This window comes from Bombina bombina, chromosome 11, assembly GCF_027579735.1.
Source record: "Bombina bombina isolate aBomBom1 chromosome 11, aBomBom1.pri, whole genome shotgun sequence".
NCBI lineage: Eukaryota > Metazoa > Chordata > Amphibia > Anura > Bombinatoridae > Bombina > Bombina bombina.
In genome coordinates, this window is record NC_069509.1 from 185,246,900 (window position 1) to 185,269,203 (window position 22,304).

Genomic DNA, 22,304 nt, shown 5'->3' on the forward strand with positions numbered 1-22,304 from the left:
AGGCAGTATAGACATATATATATATATAGCAGTATATATATATATATATATATATATATATATATATATATATATATATATATATATATATATATATATATATATAAAAAAGGCAGTATAGATATATGTAAGGCAGTATAGGCATAAATAATAAGCAGTATAGGCATAAATAATAAGCAGTATAGGCATATATAAGGCAGTATAGGCATATATAAGGCAGTATAGGCATATAAGGCAGTATAGGCTTATATTAGGCAGTATAGGCATACATAAGGCAGTATAGGTATATAAAAGGCAGTATAGGTATATAAAAGGCAGTATAGGTATATAAAAGGCAGTATAGGTATATAAAAGGCAGTATATATATATATATATATATATATATATATATATATAGCAGTATAGATATATATATATATATATATATATAAATATAAAAGGCAGTATAGATATATGTAAGGCAATATAGACATAAATAAGGCAGTATAGGCATAAATAATAAGCAGTATAGGCATAAATTAAGCAGTATATGCATATATGGCAGCATAGGCTTATATAAGGCAGTATATGCATACATAAGGCAGTATAGGCATACATAAGGCTGTATAGGTATATAAAAGGCAGTATAGACATATATATAAGGCAGTATATATATATATATATATATATATATATATATATATATATATATATATATATATATATATATAGCAGTATAGATATATGTAAGGCAATATAGACATAAATAAGGCAGTATAGGCATAAATAATAAGCAGTATAGGCATAAATTAAGCAGTATAGGCATATATGGCAGTATAGGCTTATATAAGGCAGTATAGGCTTTTATTAGGCAGTATATGCATACATAAGGCAGTATAGGCATAGATAAGGCAGTATAGGCATATAGAGAGCAGTATAGGCATATATAAGGTAGTATAGGCATATATAAGTCAGTATAGGCATATATAAGGCAGTATAGATATATGTAAGGCAATATAGACATAAATAAGGCAGTATAGGCATATATAAGGCACTATAGGCATACATTAAGCAGTATAGACATATATAAGGCAGTATAGGCATACATAAGGCAGTATATGCATATACAAGGCAGTATAGGCATATATAAGGCAGTATAGGCATATATAAAGCAGTATAGGCATATATAAAGCAGTATAGGCATATATAAGGCAGTATATACATATATAAGGCAGTATAGATATATGTAAGGCAATATAGGCATATATACAGCAGTATAGGCATAGATAAGGCAGTATAGGCATAGATAAGGTAGTAAAGGCTTATATAAGGCAATATATACATATATAAGGCAGTATATGCATACATAAGGCAGTATAGGCATATATAAGGCAGTATAGGCATAGATAAGGCAGTATAGGCTTATATAAGGCAATATATACATATATAAGGCAGTATATGGATACATAAGGCAGTATATACATATATAAGGCAGTATATGCATATATAAGGCAGTATAGGCATAGATAAGGCAGTATAGGCTTATATAAGGCAATATATACATATATAAGGCAGTATATACATATATAAGGCAGTATATACATATATAAGGCAGTAAATACATATATAGGACCCTAAACTTTCAAACATTAATTCCATAACAAAATCTCCCCCTCTTCAGCTTCCCTAGAGAGTTCCTGTTTGGTATTTTGTCTATAATTACAGCTGGTGAGATCAGTTCTACAACATAATAATATTATCTTTATAAAGGCAGCAGTTACATACCATGCCCTACTTTTCCTAAGCTTATAAAGTCTATTCATACTTTATATGAGACCAGCTATCACATACAGGGATGTATATCTTCATGTGATATAAATAAATTATATTAATGAGAATTTGTAATGTGAGAAGTGATGTGAAATGTGCTCAGTTTACCTATTTCACACTAAAATTATTAATGTCACCTTCCTTGAGGGATACTTCACATTGCCTATTATATTTTCTATTCACTTCCTATTCACTTTGTCCATAGATTAACAAAGGGATAGTAGCACCTGTGTAAGAAACATTACAAATAAAATACCTGTAAGATTTCTTGAAGCAAAAACAGCCTCTCCTCACAGTTTTTTTTCCACGCAAAGTATGTGTAAAAGGGGTGAATCAGCCCCTTCTGCATACAAATGTCAACAATCAAACATATAAAGTTACAAAAGAGTGACTCCTCCCTCAACAGAACAGAGACTTACCCTAAGCACCATAGCAACCAGGTAATTATATGTTCAATATTAAAACATCTAATTTAATTGTAAAAAAACATACCTCTACATATTATTCTAAGGATAATCTTTGTTTTAAAATATCATTATGTTTAGTGAGTATTTACTATTTAATATCCCTTTAAGCAAGGTAAGAAAAAGTACAAAATTAGCATTGTCCTATCCCAGAATATCTGTGTGTGTGTGTGTTTATTTCAATATGTGTCCACCCCCACTCCACTCATGTATTAGTCTGTATGTCTGTCTGTTCATCCGTCTTTCTCTTTATCTATCTATATACTATATATATCTATATAAATATATTTCTGTCTGTCAGTATATCTATTCTCTATCAATATATCTCTCAGTCCATCCATCTACCTATCTATATGGCCATCTATCTATTATTAATCTATTTGTCCATCCATCTAGCTGTCTGTCTATTTAGAAAAGGATAAATAGAAAGATAGATATATACTGTATATAGATAACACACCAAGTAACAGAGTATATATATATATATATATATATATATATATATATATATAAATAAAACATTCTGTACCTGTGTGTGACTCAAGAAGCTGTAAATATTAGAAGTTTGAACTGTGCACGTTTTTTCACTGTAAGAGCAATAACATTGTGGAACTCATTACCAAAGGAGGTAGTGAATGCCAATACCATAGATACATTTAAAAATAGTCTGGATAAATTTCTGTATATAAACAAAATTCATGGATATGATTGCTAGTATTAAATGGGTCACATTTTAATGGGGTTATTTAAGCTTAACTGGAGCTTTTTGTAAGTATTTTAGATTTGTATAGGTTGAACTCGAATGACTTCAGTCTTTTTTCAACCTTATCTACTATGTTACTATGTTACATTATACATAAGCAGCCTTACCCCATTAATCTGCTGCTGAGGTTCTGTACTTGCTGCCTACAAGAATTTCTGGTTATGCATGGTATAAGAATGTGCAAATGGGCTGGGGGTGGAATAAGGAAAGACAATAGTGAGTGAATAGAATTACACTATATATGTAAAGGTTTTACTTGCATTGTTTAGTCTTTAATTAGTGTCCTTTGACTCATAAAATTCAGTAGAATGATCCCCCTTAAAATTTGTATTAAACTTAAACGGTACATATTAAATGTAACAAAACTACTGATATTAATGATATATATATATATATATATATATATATATATATATATATATATATATATATATATATATCACACAGAAAAAACCCAGCACTCACTTACAAGCTCTCAGCTAAGATTTAAAAGCAAAAATGGAAAGGTTAGTCACCGCATCTGGCCAAATGGGACAAGCTCAGGTACCACGTCAAGGTCCTCTCCAATACCCGAGACCCTAAAACAGCCACACAATGCAAGCTTTCAAATCCAAACAAACTGAAAACAAAAAAATGGTGCACAGGAAAATGTAATCACCCTAGACATATACAAAACACGGAAGGGAACTGCACTCTCATACCGGACCGGGTACACATCCTATGACCCTGCAACATGCTCAGCCCTGGGTGCCACTGGCACTCACAGGAAGCTGTGCTGTCCCCAGAGCCACAAGCAGTTAACCCCAGACAGGTCTGGGTGCAAGAACCATAGGGAAAATTACAAAACAAATTAATACAACACACAGAAAAAACCCAGCACTCACTTACAAGCTCTCAGCTAAGATTTAAAAGCAAAAATGGAAAGGTTAGTCACCGCATCTGGCCAAATGGGACAAGCTCAGGTACCACGTCAAGGTCCTCTCCAATACCTGAGACCCTAAAACAGCCACACAATGCAAGCTTTCAAATCCAAACAAACTGAAAACAAAAAAAGGGTGCACAGGAATATGTAATCACCCTAGACATATACAAAACACGGAAGGGAACTGCACTCTCATACCGGACCGGGTACACATCCTATGACCCTGCAACAGCCACACAATGCAAGCTTTCAAATCCTAGTATGTAATCTAGGGTGATTACATATTCCTGTGCACCCTTTTTTTGTTTTCAGTTTGTTTGGATTTGAAAGCTTGCATTGTGTGGCTGTTTTAGGGTCTCAGGTATTGGAGAGGACCTTGACGTGGTACCTGAGCTTGTCCCATTTGGCCAGATGCGGTGACTAACCTTTCCATTTTTGCTTTTAAATCTTAGCTGAGAGCTTGTAAGTGAGTGCTGGGTTTTTTCTGTGTGTTGTATTAATTTGTTTTGTAATTTTCCCTATGGTTCTTGCACCCAGACCTGTCTGGGGTTAACTGCTTGTGGCTCTGGGGACAGCACAGCTTCCTGTGAGTGCCAGTGGCACCCAGGGCTGAGCATGTTGCAGGGTCATAGGATGTGTACCCGGTCCGGTATGAGAGTGCAGTTCCCTTCCGTGTTTTGTATATGTCTAGGGTGATTACATATTCCTGTGCACCCTTTTTTTGTTTTCAGTTTGTTTGGATTTGAAAGCTTGCATTGTGTGGCTGTTTTAGGGTCTCAGGTATTGGAGAGGACCTTGACGTGGTACCTGAGCTTGTCCCATTTGGCCAGATGCGGTGACTAACCTTTCCATTTTTGCTTTTAAATCTTAGCTGAGAGCTTGTAAGTGAGTGCTGGCTTTTTTCTGTGTGTTGTATTAATTTGTTTTGTAATTTTCTCTATGGTTCTTGCACCCAGACCTGTCTGGGGTTAACTGCTTGTGGCTCTGGGGACAGCACAGCTTCCTGTGAGTGCCAGTGGCACCCAGGGCTGAGCATGTTGCAGGGTCATGGGATGTGTACCCGGTCCGGTATGAGAGTGCAGTTCCCTTCCGTGTTTTGTATATGTCTAGGGTGGTTACATATTCCTGTGCACCCTTCCCTTGTTTTCAGTTTGTTTGGATTTGAAAGCTTGCATTGTGTGGCTGTTTTAGGGTCTCAGGTATTGGAGAGGACCTTGACGTGGTACCTGAGCTTGTCCCATTTGGCCAGATGCGGTGACTAACCTTTCCATTTTTGCTTTTAAATCTTAGCTGAGAGCTTGTAAGTGAGTGCTGGGTTTTTTTCTGTGTGTTGTATTAATTTGTTTTGTAATTTTCCCTATGGTTCTTGCACCCAGACCTGTCTGGGGTTAACTGCTTGTGGCTCTGGGGACAGCACAGCTTCCTGTGAGTTTCAGTGGCACCCAGGGCTGAGCATGTTGCAGGGTCATAGGATGTGTACCCGGTCCGGTATGAGAGTGCACTTCCCTTCCGTGTTTTGTATATGTCTAGGGTGATTATATATTCCTGTGCACCCTTTTTTGTTTTCAGTTTGTTTGGATTTGAAAGCTTGCATTGTGTGGCTGTTTTAGGGTCTCAGGTATTGGAGAGGACCTTGACGTGGTACCTGAGCTTGTCCCATTTGGCCAGATGCGGTGACTAACCTTTCCATTTTTGCTTTTAAATCTTAGCTGAGAGCTTGTAAGTGAGTGCTGGGTTTTTTCTGTGTGTTGTATTAATTTGTTTTGTAATTTTCCCTATGGTTCTTGCACCCAGACCTGTCTGGGGTTAACTGCTTGTGGCTCTGGGGACAGCACAGCTTCCTGTGAGTGCCAGTGGCACCCAGGGCTGAGCATGTTGCAGGGTCATAGGATGTGTACCCGGTCCGGTATGAGAATGCAGTTCCCTTCCGTGTTTTGTGTATATATATATATATATATATATATATATATATATATATATATATATTGTCCTTTGAATGAGCCTTTTCTGAATATCCTCAGGCTGCCTATCACAGACATCGCGCTTGTGCCACTGTTTAAGCGGCTTTGTTTTTACCCAGATGGATCAAGCAGTTCAGTTTTCTGCTATCAGTTGAATATTCATGGATGTAAATAAATAAGAAATAAATGGTTTAAAGATCTGGGTGAACTATTAGGAGGCTCATTACAAGCCAGTAATTAAAATGTTTTCTGTCCCTTTAAAGGGACAGTTTACAGTAAACGTTTATTTTCTTCCAATTGCTTCCAATTATCCATCTTATCTGCTGGAGTGTATTGCCCCCTTTACTGCATATGATGATACATGGTTGTCATTCGCACAAGGAGATAAGTGCAGATGATGACCATGTTTCGTCATCTGGGGGATTAGCTTATAGAGCTCATTGCGCCCCCACTCCCCTGCACTTACCCCCAAAACCCTGGTCCAGTGGACCATCATTGCGGGGGGGGGGGGGGGGATCTGGGGATGCCAGTGACATCACCCCACCCATGCACAGTGACATCATCAAGCTCCGGAATCCAGGCAGTAAAACAGCAGCTTCATAGGACTTAAAGGGATACTAAACCCATTTTTTTTCTTTCATGGTTTAGATAGAACAGCAATTTTATACAACTTTCAAATTTTCTCCTATTATAAATCTTTCTTCGTTCTCTTGCTATCTTATTTTAAACAGCAGGAATATAAAGCTTAGGAGCCAGCCCATTTTAGGTTTAGCAACATGGATAGCGCTTGCTTATTGGTGGCTACATTTGGTAACCCAGGAGTCTTCAGTCTGCTTGGATAGGGCCAAATTAGTACAGGCAAGTGTCTCCTGTATTTGTTCTCCAGATACCAGGTCCTGACATGGAATTTTATTTCTCAATGAAAATGAAAAACTTACACTCTCTCTAGTGTAAATAAATTCATTTTTATGCACTATATTTATCAATTACCTTCACCCAAAAATAGGACATCTGAAATAAACTAAACTAAAATACAATCTAATAATAACATAATTGGAAACTCAACATATTGTTTATCCAGTGTGTGATAGGAGTTGTTTTTGAGGGTGCCTTTGGCTGTTGAATTTAATGTGTTTTTTTCATTACAAGAATGGTGTTACCAATTGTTTTGTGTTTGTTCCAGTGTTGAAAAAGGCTTATAAGAGAAACACGATCAACTAAACTGGAATCAACACACCCTTCAAGTTTTATATTTCTGGATTTACTGCTTCTTTATTACAAAAGGAAAAACAAAAAGCTCTATGAGGTCTACCACCATGTCGTCCTTTCATCTTTGTTAACCTCTGTGTTAAAGCTAATTCATTTGTTTGCATTCATTGCATTTCAACATTTTTCTATGAGGTACCCACAACATTCACTTGAGTTTGTAGCTGTATAACATAATGGTGTTAGATAACAAATGTAGTGCCAATTAATTTGGCAAATTCGCCTGTTTATTGGCGCACGAATTCAGGGCCGTCTTTAATACTGACTGGGCCCTGGGCAAACATTTCCTTGGGCCCCCCCGCCCATGCAATTTCGCTCTCCACCCCAACACCCCAAAAAACAACTAAATCAATTTTTTTTTATTTTTATTTTTTAAAATGATTAGCCCAGCAGTGGATCATCCACTGTTGGGCTAATCATTTTCAAAAAAATATGAAATAAATTGCAATACAGGGAGTGCAGAATTATTAGGCAAGTTGTATTTTTGAGGATTCATTTTATTATTGAACAACAACCATGTTCTCGATGAACCCAAAAAACTCATTAATATCAAAGCTGAATAGTTTTGGAAGTAGTTTTTAGTTTGTTTTTAGTTATAGCTATTTTAGGGGGATATCTGTGTGTGCAGGTGACTATTACTGTGCATAATTATTAGGCAACTTAACAAAAAACAAATATATACCCATTTCAATTATTTATTTTTACCAGTGAAACCAATATAACATCTCAACATTCACAAATATACATTTCTGACATTCAAAAACAAAACAAAAACAAATCAGTGACCAATATAGCCACTTTTCTTTGCAAGGACACTCAAAAGCCTGCCATCCATGGATTCTGTCAGTGTTTTGATCTGTTCACCATCAACATTGCGTGCAGCAGCAACCACAGCCTCCTTGACACTGTTCAGAGAGGTGTACTGTTTTCCCTCCTTGTAAATCTCACATTTGATGATGGACCACAGGTTCTCAATGGGGTTCAGATCAGGTGAACAAGGAGGCCATGACATTAGATTTTCTTCTTTTATACCCTTTCTTGCCAGCCACGCTGTGGAGTACTTGGACGCGTGTGATGGAGCATTGTCCTGCATGAAAATCATGTTTTTCTTGAAGGATGCAGACTTCTTCTTGTACCACTGCTTGAGGAAGGTGTCTTCCAGAAACTGGCAGTAGGACTGGGAGTTGAGCTTGACTCCATCCTCAACCCGAAAAGGCCCCACAAGCTCATCTTTGATGATACCAGCCCAAACCAGTACTCCACCTCCACCTTGCTGGCGTCTGAGTCGGACTGGAGCTCTCTGCCCTTTACCAATCCAGCCACGGGCCCATCCATCTGGCCCATCAAGACTCACTCTCATTTCATCAGTCCATAAAACCTTAGAAAAATCAGTCTTGAGATATTTCTTGGCCCAGTCTTGACGTTTCAGCTTGTGTGTCTTGTTCAGTGGTGGTCGTCTTTCAGCCTTTCTTACCTTGGCCATGTCTCTGAGTATTGCACACCTTGTGCTTTTGGGCACTCCAGTGATGTTGCAGCTCTGAAATATGGCCAAACTGGTGGCAAGTGGCATCTTGGCAGCTGCACGCTTGACTTTTTTCAGTTCATGGGCAGTTATTTTGCGCCTCGGTTTTTCCACACGCTTCTTGCGACCCTGTTGACTATTTTGAATGAAACGCTTGATTGTTCGATGATCACTCTTCAGAAGCTTTGCAATTTTAAGAGTGCTGCATCCCTCTGCAAGATATCTCACTATTTTTGACTTTTCTGAGCCTGTCAAGTCCTTCTTTTGACCCATTTTGCCAAAGGAAAGGAAGTTGCCTAATAATTATGCACACCTGATATAGGGTGTTGATGTCATTAGACCATACCCCTTCTCATTACAGAGATGCACATAACCTAATATGCTTAATTGGTAGTAGGCTTTCGAGCCTATACAGCTTGGAGTAAGACAACATGCATAAAGAGGATGATGTGGTCAAAATACTCATTTGCCTAATAATTCTGCACTCCCTGTATGTGAAACTGGACCTAAGCAGTACTAATAAGTAAATAAATATATAAATTCCTCCACTGTGCATTAATTTAAAATATTTACTAATTAATTAAATGTTGGTTTTTAATTTATTTATATATTTGTTTAAGTACATAAATATTTAATGCAATGCACGGCATTGCATAGTAAAAATCAGTGTCGGACCTAATGTCTACAGGGCCCTGGTACAAGAATGTTGAGCCCCCCTAAAAGCATCTCACCAGTTTTGGGATATTCACCACATATTTATTGTTTAGACAGCCACTGTACAGCAAAATTACCACTTTCATGAATACCAAGGGAATTCCTAACATAACAAACTCCCCTAACCCATATACACACACACTCTCCAGAGCATACACATATACACGTACACACACACTCTCCAGAGCATACACATATACACGTACACACACACTCTCCAGAGCATACACATATACATGTACACACACACTCTCCAGAGCATACACATATACATGTACACACACACTCTCCAGAGCATATACATGTACACACACACACACTCTCCAGAGCATACACATATACATGTACACACACACACTCTCCAGAGCATATACATGTACACACACACACTCTCCAGAGCATACACATATTCATGTACACACACACACACTCTCCAGAGCATACACATATACATGTACACACACACACTCTCCAGAGCATACACATACACATGTACACACACACACTCTCCAGAGCATACACATATACATGTACACACACACACACTCTCCAGAGCATACACATATACATACAAACACACACTCTCCAGAGCATACACATATACATGTACACACACACACACTCTCCAGAGCATATACATGTACACACACACACACACTCTCCAGAGCATACACATATACATGTACACACACACACACTCTCCAGAGCATACACATATACATGTACACACACACACTCTCCAGAGCATACACATACACATGTACACACAAACACACACTACAGAGCATACACATATACATGTACACACAAACACACACTCTCCAGAGCATACACATATACATAAACACACACTCTCTAGAGCATACACATATACATGTACATACAAACACACACTCTCCAGAGCATACACATATTCATGTACACACACACACTCTCCAGAGCATACACATATTCATGTACACACACACACTCTCCAGAGCATACACATATTCATGTACACACACACACTCTCCAGAGCATACACATATACATGTACACACAAACACACACTACAGTACAGAGCATACACATATACATGTACACACACACACACACTCTCCAGAGCATATACGTGTACACACAAACACACACTCTCCAGAGCATACGCATATACATGTACACACACACACTCTCCAGAGCATATACATGTACACACAAACACACACTCTCCAGAGCATACACATATACATGTACACACAAACACACACTCTCCAGAGCATACACATACACATGTACACACAACCACACACTCTCCAGAGCATACACATATACATGTACACACAAACACACACTCTCCAGAGCATATACATGTACACACAAACACACACTCTCCAGAGCATACACATATTCATGTACACACACACACTCTCCAGAGCATACATGTACACACAAACACACACTACAGAGCATACACATATACATGTACACACACACACACACACACTCTCCAGAGCATACACATACACATGTACACACAAACACACACTACAGAGCATACACATATACATGTACACACGCACACTCATACACATGTACACACAAACACACATTCTCCAGAGCATACACATGTACACACAAACACACACTACAGAGCATACACATATACATGTACACACGCACACTGTCCAGAGCATACACATACACATGTACACACAAACACACATTCTCCAGAGCATACACATGTACACACAAACACACACTACAGAGCATACACATATACATGTACACACGCACACTCTCCAGAGCATACACATACACATGTACACACAAACACACATTCTCCAGAGCATACACATACACATGTACACACAAACACACACTACAGAGCATACACATACACATGTACACACAAACACACACTACAGAGCATACACATATACATGTACACACACACACACACTCTCCAGAGCATACACATATACATGTACACACAAACACACACTCTCCAGAGCATACACATATACATGTACACACACACACACTCTCCAGAGCATACACATATACATGTACACACACACACACTCTCCAGAGCATACACATATACATGTACACACAAACACACACTACAGAGCACACACAAATGTATGTACACACTCCAATATATAATCCAATATTAAAAATACAATGTATCTCACAAATAAATATAAGCAGAGAACTTTTGACTGTGACAGTATTAGGACTGACATCAGCAGTCTGGCATGAACCAAAAAAAAAAAAAATTATTATTATTTTTTTTTTAATGACTCTTGGGCCCCATAACAAAGACTGGGCCCTGGGCAGCTGCCCCTTTTGCCCTGTGTTAAAGACGGTCCTGCGCACGATAAATAACCAGCCATTACAAGTGACTGGTTAATGCTACCGCAAGCTTGCGATAGCAATTAGTGCCCTGAAAATTAACCAGAGATCAGATCTCTGGTTAATTTTAAAAATCTCACCCAATTGCCCCTATAATAAAATGTATTGTGTCTTTAATAAAAATAAATAAACATGAGCATCTTTAAGTTTTTGAATAATAACTGCACAAAGCAGTTTATAGGGGGTTAAAGTTAGGGGATGTGAGGTGTTAGAAAAAAAAAAGCATCACGGAAATTGCCTTTACATTGTGGTCTATAGGGACTGTGTTATCACTGAAAATATATATGTATATGCTTATATACTGTACATATATATGTATGTGTTATATGTATATGCTTATATACAGTACATATATATTTATGTGTTATATGTATATGCTTATATACTGTACATATATATTTATGTGTTATATGTATATGCTTATATACTGTACATATATATTTATGTGTTATATGTATATGCTTATATACTGTACATATATATTTATGTGTTATATGTATATGCTTATATACAGTACATATATATTTATGTGTTATATGTATATGCTTATATACTGTACATATATATTTATGTGTTATATGTATATGCTTATATACTGTACATATATATTTATGTGTTATATGTATATGCTTATATACTGTACATATATATTTATGTGTTATATGTATATGCTTATATACTGTACATATATATTTATGTGTTATATGTATATGCTTATATACTGTACATATATATGTATATGCTTATATACAGTATATATATATATATATATATATATATATATATATATATATATATATATATATATATATATATATATATATATTTAAAGTTTGCTGCCCATGTCTCCAGGCATGAAAATGATGCTAAATATACACAGAGAGAAGCACACTCTCAGGAATGAACAACTGGCTCAATACCATTGTTAGCCTGTTCTATGGCGATTTACCACCTGGGTGCAACTTCTTTTAGCCCAGTAATGATTTTCACAGAGTAGAACTTTCCTGTAGTATATCAGTCTGATCCCGCCTATTACAGTCAGTCCAGCGCCGAAATACCAGGCAATTCCCCTCTGAACAAGGAACACAGCAACCCCACACGATCATTTCAGCCTTCATTGGGCCTCGTCAGTGAGGTGTAGCCTATGGAAGCACGCTCTCGTAAGCGCAAAGCTTCTCTGCATTGTGAACGTGAGGTTGCATTCACATTCGCATTGTGCTAAACTTGTAATACCAGCGCATATTTGCGTGTGCCGGTATTGCTGAGTGGAGCGCAAATCTCATGCTCGCGTAAACATATTTAGAGCTCCACTCGTAATCTGGCCCATTCTGGGAAAATGGCATCACTGTACAATGCAAAAAAATAGTGTAATTTTCTAGGCAAATATGGAAAATAGCAGGGTGGAAGTCAATATATTTTAATATAATATAGATATTATAAGCACACATTTCTTTCATACAGGTGGTGAGAGTTCACAATCCATTACTCTTGGGAAATACAATTGTCTACCACTAGGAGGAAGCAACGATTCCCAAACCCCAAGAGCCCTATAAAACCCCTCCCACCTCACACATATCTTAGTCTTTACTTTGCTTCTCCTGGAGGTGGTTGAAGAATGAAGATGTGCATTTGATTCCTCACAGAGAGGGGTTTTCAGTCTATATTGAGGCCTGGATTCCCCTCAAAGTACAGTGCTTGTCAGAGGGATGTATATGGAGTATGGTTTGTGATTCGTTTTTCACCTTATGGGAAATATTTCATAAACTTTCCATAATTGGTCACAGGGACTTGTCTTTTGCCTCCCTTTATGGGTCTACAATATGATACTATTCCATAACTTCTGCTGGTATGTTTCAGAACTGGTTTGGCTGTCTGCTGCTTGTTTGCTAGTGGACAAGTGTCTATTGGTAAGTATAATTTATTAACATTTAGACACTCTATAGCTATGTTATGGGCACATTTTTCAAGCTTGACCTCTGTGGAAAAGAGAATTTAATCTCTATTTTTAGACAGACAATGTGACATCAGTGGCTTATGTCAACCATCAGGGGGGAACTCACAGTTCCCTAGCCATGAGAGAGGCATCTCAAATTCTTTCGTAAGCAGAAATCAATTCTTGTCTAGTTTCTGCAATTCATATTCCAGGGGTGAACAATTGGGAAGTGGACTTCCTTGGACGTCAATCTCTACATCTAATGGAGTGGTCTCTTCACTAGGATGTGTTCAATCAGATTGGGGATCTCTGGGGTCTAACAGGATAGATTTGATGGCCTCTAATTTGAATAACAAGCTTCCCAGGTACTTTGCAAAGTCCAGGGATGCTCAAGCAGAGTTTGTTAATGCTCTAGTAGTTCCTTGATTATTTCAACTTGTTTATCTGTTCTCTCCTCTGGTACTTCTGCCCAGAGGGATTTCTGAGATAAGCCTATAGAAATCTTCAGTAATCCTGATTGCCCCAGCTTGGCCTCGCAAGATTTGGTATGCAGATCTGGTTTGAGGGGCATATTTATCAAGCTCCGTATGGAGCTTGATGCCCCGTATTTCCGGCGAGCCTGAATCAGAAGTCATGAAACAGCGGTATAAAGACCGCTGCTCCATAACCTGTCCGCCTGTTCTGAGGCGGCGGACAGAAATCCACTCGATCGAATATGATCGAGTTGATTGACACCTCCTGCTAGCGGGATCTGCAGGGGGCGGCATTGCACCAGCAAGTTACCAAAACTGCTGGTGTAATGATAAATGCCGAGAGTGTATGCTGTCGGCATTTATCGATGTGCAGCACACATGATCCGCAATATTGAATCATGTCCGCTCGCACATTAATAAATAGGCCCCCAAATGTTCAGCTGTCCTACTTAACTTCAGCCTTTGCGGTCAGACCTTGTCTCAAAGTCCATTTTTCCATCTGGATCTCAAGTCTCTGAATTTGATGGCATGGAAATTGAATCTTTAGTAATTAGACATAGAGGTCTCTTTGATTCTGTGATTGAAACTCGTAAGCCTGTAAGTAGGAAAATCTATCATAAGGTGTCATGTTTTAGTCTTGTTCCTTTAAGAATTCATGAATCTCCACCCTATTTAAGTCTCCTCCTCCCTTTCCTCTACGCTAGGTAATTTGCTTTAGTTGGTGTTTCAACCTCTGTCAGAGAAACTACTTTATAGCCATTTGAATTCCCTGTATTGACCTCCTTTGTTGTTGGATTCTTTTTTTTCCAATCTAGGATCTATTTAGTTCTCAACCTCATTTCCAGCTTCTTACTGATTGTACTTACACTTACAGTATTCCTCTGTGTCGGGGATCCTTAGCGTGAAGCAAGGTTCAGCCTCACCCTCCAGGTACCCATCCGCTACATTGTAACTCCCGTGCTGACAAGCTGCAGCGCATGACGTCACTCAGCTGTGACTGCGCGCTCTGAAACTGGAAAAGTGGAATCCACACTCGTTTCTCATTTGAATCACGGTAGAGTAGGGACCTATAACTTCAGGCACATTATCAATTTAATTCCTGTAAGACGGAACTGCCTGAGACCTTTTTGCACTAACCTTTGAGGAACAGCTGTGCTTATGTACTCTGACTAAACGTCTAACTTCCTTCCCCATTACCTGCTCAGGATACTTCCAGGCTGTATTAAAGGGACACTGAACCCACATTTTGTCTTTCATGATTCAGATGGAGCATGCAATTTTAAGCAACTTTCTAATCTACTCCTATCATCAATTTTTCTTCATTCTCTTGCTATCTTTATTTGAAAAAGAAGGCATTTAAGCTTGTTTTTTGGTTCAGTACTCTGGACAGCACTTTTTTATTGGTGGATGAATTTATCCACCAGTCAGCAAGGACAACCCAGGTTGTTCACCAAAAATGGCCCGGCATCTAAACTTACATTTTTGCATTTCAAATAAAGATACCAAGAGAATGAAAAAAAATTGACAATAGGAGTAAATTAGAAAGTTGCTTAAAATTTCATGCTCTATCTGACACACGAAAGAAAAAAAATGGGTTCAGTGTTCCTTTAACTTTTGACTGTTTGCCTGCTATTCACTGAGTTATTAACCATTGTTTGTCTGCCTGTATTTCTCTGAGCTAATTGGGAGCTAAGTGTACTAACCTTGCTACAGTATTATTCGTGTTGGACACAGTACGTATCTACCATACATTGTATGTGTACTACTAACCTTGGGAACCAATTCTTGTAAAAATCAAACTCTGTTCTGCAGACATAACCTTACTTATAGCCTAGTCCAGATCTCTAATGCTTGTATCAAAAACTAGTAGTGGTACAATTGTATTATATCGAGCATACCTGCGGGTGCTTTTGTTTTATTTCTACGCTTAAAACAGTTTGTTCTATCTCTGTTTGACTATCCTTAGTCACCCTCAGCTCAATGAGCATAACAAGGTTCTAGCTACATTTATAGAGCTTGTGGTTTGGTGTGGTATCTATTTGGGTTATTCAAGTACATAACAACCAATACATAAGGTCTGGTAGGCCTTTATCTCTTCATGTGTAGATCATGGTTTTACCTGGCATTCTTTCAGAATTCCTAGGATTTTGCAGTTCTAACTGGATTATCTGAATAAGGCCTATCTGCCAGTTCTCTGAAGGGGCAGATTTCTGCTCTTTCCATTTTGTTCCATAGGAAGATTCCTATTTAGAGTTTTGTTCAGGCTTTGGTTCATATTAAACCTGTAATCATGCCAATTTTTTCTACATTGAATCTTAACTTGGTGTTAAGGCAGTTGGGTATTGAGGTTTTGTGCTGCCCTAGGCACTCAGAATTTTGCAATACACATAGACACACTCATATGCACGCACACCACACAAATACATATTCATATGCACGCACGCACACCACACAAATACATATTCATATGCACGCATACACACACACACTCAAATGCGCGCACACCACACAAATACATATTCATATGCACGCATACACACACACACTCAAATGCGCACACACCACACAAATACATATTCATATGCACGCATACACACACACACACAAATGCACACACACCACACAAATACATATTCATATGCACGCATACACAAACACACTCAAATGCGCACACACCACACAAATACATATTCATATGCACGCATACACACACACACACACACTCAAATGCCCACACACCACACAAATACATATTCATATGCACGCATACACACACACAAATGCACACACACCACACAAATACATATTCATATGCACGCATACACACACACTCAAATGCACACACACCACACAAATACATATCCATATGCACGCATACACACACACACTCAAATGCGCACACACCACACAAATACATATTCATATGCACGCATACACACACACACTCAAATGCGCACACACCACACAAATACATATTCATATGCACGCATACACACACACACACTCAAATGCCCACACACCACACAAATACATATTCATATGCACGCATACACACACACACTCAAATGCACACACACCACACAAATACATATTCATATGCACGCATACACACACACACTCAAATGCGCACACACCACACAAATACAATTTCATATGCACGCATACACACACACTCAAATGCGCGCACACACCACACAAATACATATTCATATCCACGCATACACACACACACTCTCAAATGCACACACACAAATACATATTCATATGCACGCATACACACACACACACACTCAAATGCACACACACCACACAAATACATATCCATATGCACGCATACACACACACACTCAAATGCGCACACACCACACAAATACATATTCATATGCACGCATACACACTCAAATGCACACACACCACACAAATACATATTCATATGCACGCATACACACACACACACACTCATGTGCACACACACCACACAAATACATATTCATATGCACGCATACACACACACACTCAAATGCACACACACCACACAAATACATATTCATATGCACGCATACACACACACACTCAAATGCACACACACCACACAAATACATATCCATATGCACGCATACACACACACACTCAAATGCGCACACACCACACAAATACATATTCATATGCACGCATACACACTCAAATGCGCACACACACCACACAAATACATATTCATATGCACGCATACACACACACACACTCATGTGCACACACACCACACAAATACATATTCATATGCACTCATACACACACACACACTCATGTGCACACACACCACACAAATACATATTCATATGCACTCATACACACACACACACTCATGTGCACACACACCACACAAATACATATTCATATGCACGCATACACATACACCACACAAATACATATTCATATTCACGCATACACACACACACACACACACTCATGTGCACACACACCACACAAATACATATTCATATGCACGCATACACACACACCACACAAATACATATTCATATGCACGCATACACACACACCACACAAATACATATTCATATGCACGCATACACATACACCACACAAATACATATTCATATGCACGCATACACACACACACTCATGTGCACACACACCACACAAATACATATTCATATGCACGCATACACACACACCACACAAATACATATTCATATGCACGCATACACACACACCACACAAATACATATTCATATGCACGCATACACACACACCACACAAATACATATTCATATGCACGCATACACACACACACCACACAAATACATATTCATATGCCCGCATACACACACACACCACACAAATACATATTCATATGCCCGCATACACACACACCACACAAATACATATTCATATGCACGCATACACACACCACACAAATACATATTCATATGCACGCATACACACACACACCACACAAATACATATTCATATGCACGCATACACACACCACACAAATACATATTCATATGCACGCATACACATACACCACACAAATACATATTCATATTCACGCATACACACACTCATGTGCACACACACCACACAAATACATATTCATATTCACGCATACACACACACACACACACACACACACTCATGTGCACACACACCACACAAATACATATTCATATGCACGCATACACATACACCACACAAATACATATTCATATGCACGCATACACACACACATGTGCACACACACCACACAAATACATATTCATATGCACGCATACACACACACCACACAAATACATATTCATATGCACGCATACACACACACCACACAAATACATATTCATATGCACGCATACACACACACACCACACAAATACATATTCATATGCACGCATACACACACACACCACACAAATACATATTCATATGCACGCATACACACACACACCACACAAATACATATTCATATGCACGCATACACACACACACCACACAAATACATATTCATATGCACGCATACACACACACCACACAAATACATATTCATATGCACGCATACACACACACACCACACAAATACATATTCATATGCACGCATACACACACACACCACACAAATACATATTCATATGCACGCATACACACACACACCACACAAATACATATTCATATGCACGCATACACACACACACCACACAAATACATATTCATATGCACGCATACACACACACACCACACAAATACATATTCATATGCACGCATACACACACACACCACACAAATACATATTCATATGCCCGCATACACACACACCACACAAATACATATTCATATGCACGCATACACACACACACCACACAAATACATATTCATATGCACGCATACACACACACACACCACACAAATACATATTCATATGCACGCATACACACACACAGCGCTGCGGAATCTGTTGGCGCTCTACAAATAACCGATAATAATAATAATACACAGCTACAGCTTTTTTTTTAAAAAGTGAGCAAACTTGGTGTCTTTTGTGCTTGCCTTGCTGCGTTAAAAAATCTGTTTGCTAAGTCACATGCATTAGAAGGAACAGATTGCTGCCTCCATTATTATATAGTGGTGTTAATATTTTCTCCATGGCAACTTTGTCACTATCGTTTGGGTGGCAAAATGTGGATTTTGGAGTCCATACATCCTTGAGCTATTTAATATTGCCAGGCAAGTTTACAGAACAAAACAATAAATGAACACCAAATGATAATTACTTCACCATGCAGGATAGTGCAGCATTTGTGCCCATAGGCAGCTGTTTGAACACACTATGATTTTGCTTATATATGTAATGTTATTTTAATTTTGTGTATACTTGACCAAAATAATATTTGGAATCTCATTAAAAATGATGAGGCAAGACTTAACTCATTGGGGGGTAGTTATCAAGCAGTCTACTTTTCTGGCTTCGCCGGCCCAATACGCCCGCCTAAGCTCGCCTCACATCGCCGCCGCGGACCTGAAAAAATACGCCTAAATTATCAAATAAAGCTGTCAAAAAGCCGCGGGGCGATGAGCAGCGGACTGTGAGAGTTATCACTCATCCGATCTCGCTGCTCTTCGGCTTTTTCCCAGCTTTATTGCTAGCCTGTCACTAAGCACTCACACTAAACTACACTGTTCTACCCCCTATACCGGCATCCCCGGAGCCTCCCGCAACTCAATAAAGTTACTAACCCCTAAACCGCCGCTCCTAGACCCTGCCGCAACTCTTATAAATGTATTAACCCCTAAACCGCCGCTCCCGGACACCGCCGCAACTCTTATAAATGTATTAACCCCTAAACCGCCGCTCCTCTTATAAATGTATTAACCCCTAAACCGCCGCTCCCGGACACCGCTGCCACCTACTGTATACCTAGTAACCCCTATCCTGCCCCCCCTATACCGTCGCCCTCTATTATAAAATTATTAACCCCTATCCTGCTGATCCCGCACCTCTCCGCAACCCCTAAACCGCCGCTCCCTGAACCCGCCGCAACCTATATTAAACCTATTAACCCCTATCCTGCCCCCCTACACCGTCGCCACCTATAATAAATTTATTAACCCCTAATCTGCCCCCCACTACACCGCCGCCACTGTAATAAAATTATTAACCCCTAAACCTAAGTCTAACCCTAACGCCCCCCTAACTTAAATATTAATTAAATAAATTAACTCTTATTAACTAAATTAATCCTATTTAAAACTAAATACTTACCTTTAAAATAAACCCTAATATAGCTACAATATAAATAATAATTATATTCTAGCTATCTTAGGATTTATTTTTATTTTACAGGTACCTTTCAATTTATTTTAACCAGGTACAATAGCTATTAAATAGTTATTAACTATTTAATAGCTTACCTAGCTAAAATAAAGAGAAATTTACCTGTAAAATAAATCCTAACCTAAGTTATAATTACACCTAACACTGCACTATACTTTAATAAATTATTCCTATTTAAAACTAAATACTTACCTGTAAAATAAACCCTAAGATAGCTACAATATAATTAATAATTACATTGTAGCTATCTTAGGATTTATATTTATTTTACAGGTAACTTTGTATTTATTTTAGCTAGTTAGAATAGTTATTAAATAGTTATTAACTATTTAATAACTACCTAGCTAAAAGAAATACAAAATTACCTGTAAAATAAATCCTAACCTAAGTTACAATTAAACCTAATACTACACTATCATTAAATTAATTAAATAAACTACCTACAAATAACTACAATTAAATACAATTACATAAACTAACTAAAGTACAAAAAAAAAAGCTAAGTTACAAAAAATAAAAAAATAAGTTACAAACATGTTAAAAATATTACAACAATTTTAAGCTACTTACACCTAATCTAAGCCCCCTAATAAAATAACAAACCCCCCCAAAATAAAAAAATGCCCTACCCTATTCTAAATTAAATAAATTTCAAAGCTCTTTTACCTTACCAGCCCTTAAAAGGGCCATTTGTGGGGGCATGCCCCAAAGAAAACAGCTCTTTTGCCTGTAAAAGAAAAATACAACCCCCCCCAACATTAAAACCCACCACCCACATACCCCTAATCTAACCCAAACCCCCCTTACAAAAACCTAACACTAATCCCCTGAAGATCATCCTACCTTTAGTTGTCTTCACTCAGCCGAGCCACCGATGGAACCGAAGTGGACATCCGGAGCGGAAGAAGTTAATCCTCCAAGCGGCGCTGAAGAAATCTTCCATCCAATGAAGTCATCATCCAGGCGGCGCTGAAGAAAAGTCTTCGATCCGGCCGATGTCATCTTCAAAGAGGCACTGAAGAGGTCTTCTATCTGGGCGAAGTCATCTTCCAAGCTGGGTCTTGAATCTTCCTTCCGCCGACGCGGAACCACCTTCTTCACCGACGGACTACGAAGAATGACGGCTCCTTTAAGGGATTCTATCAGCCAATCGGAATTAAGGTAGGAAAAATCTGATTGGCTGATGGAATCAGCCAATCAGATTGAGCTCGCATTCTATTGGCTGTTCCGATCAGCCAA

General features: G+C 38.4%; 1 protein-coding gene across 1 annotated transcript in view; it reads right to left on the bottom strand.

Moving 5' to 3' along the window:
• LOC128641789 (lipopolysaccharide-induced tumor necrosis factor-alpha factor homolog) overlaps positions 1-2,178 on the bottom strand; it is a 76,757-nt gene extending 74,579 nt beyond the window's left edge. The window contains exon 1 of the mRNA XM_053694323.1: positions 2,066-2,178. The gene's annotated coding sequence lies outside the window, so the exon portion shown is untranslated. The remainder of the gene's footprint in view (positions 1-2,065) is intronic.
• Between the last annotated feature and the right edge of the window lie 20,126 nt (positions 2,179-22,304).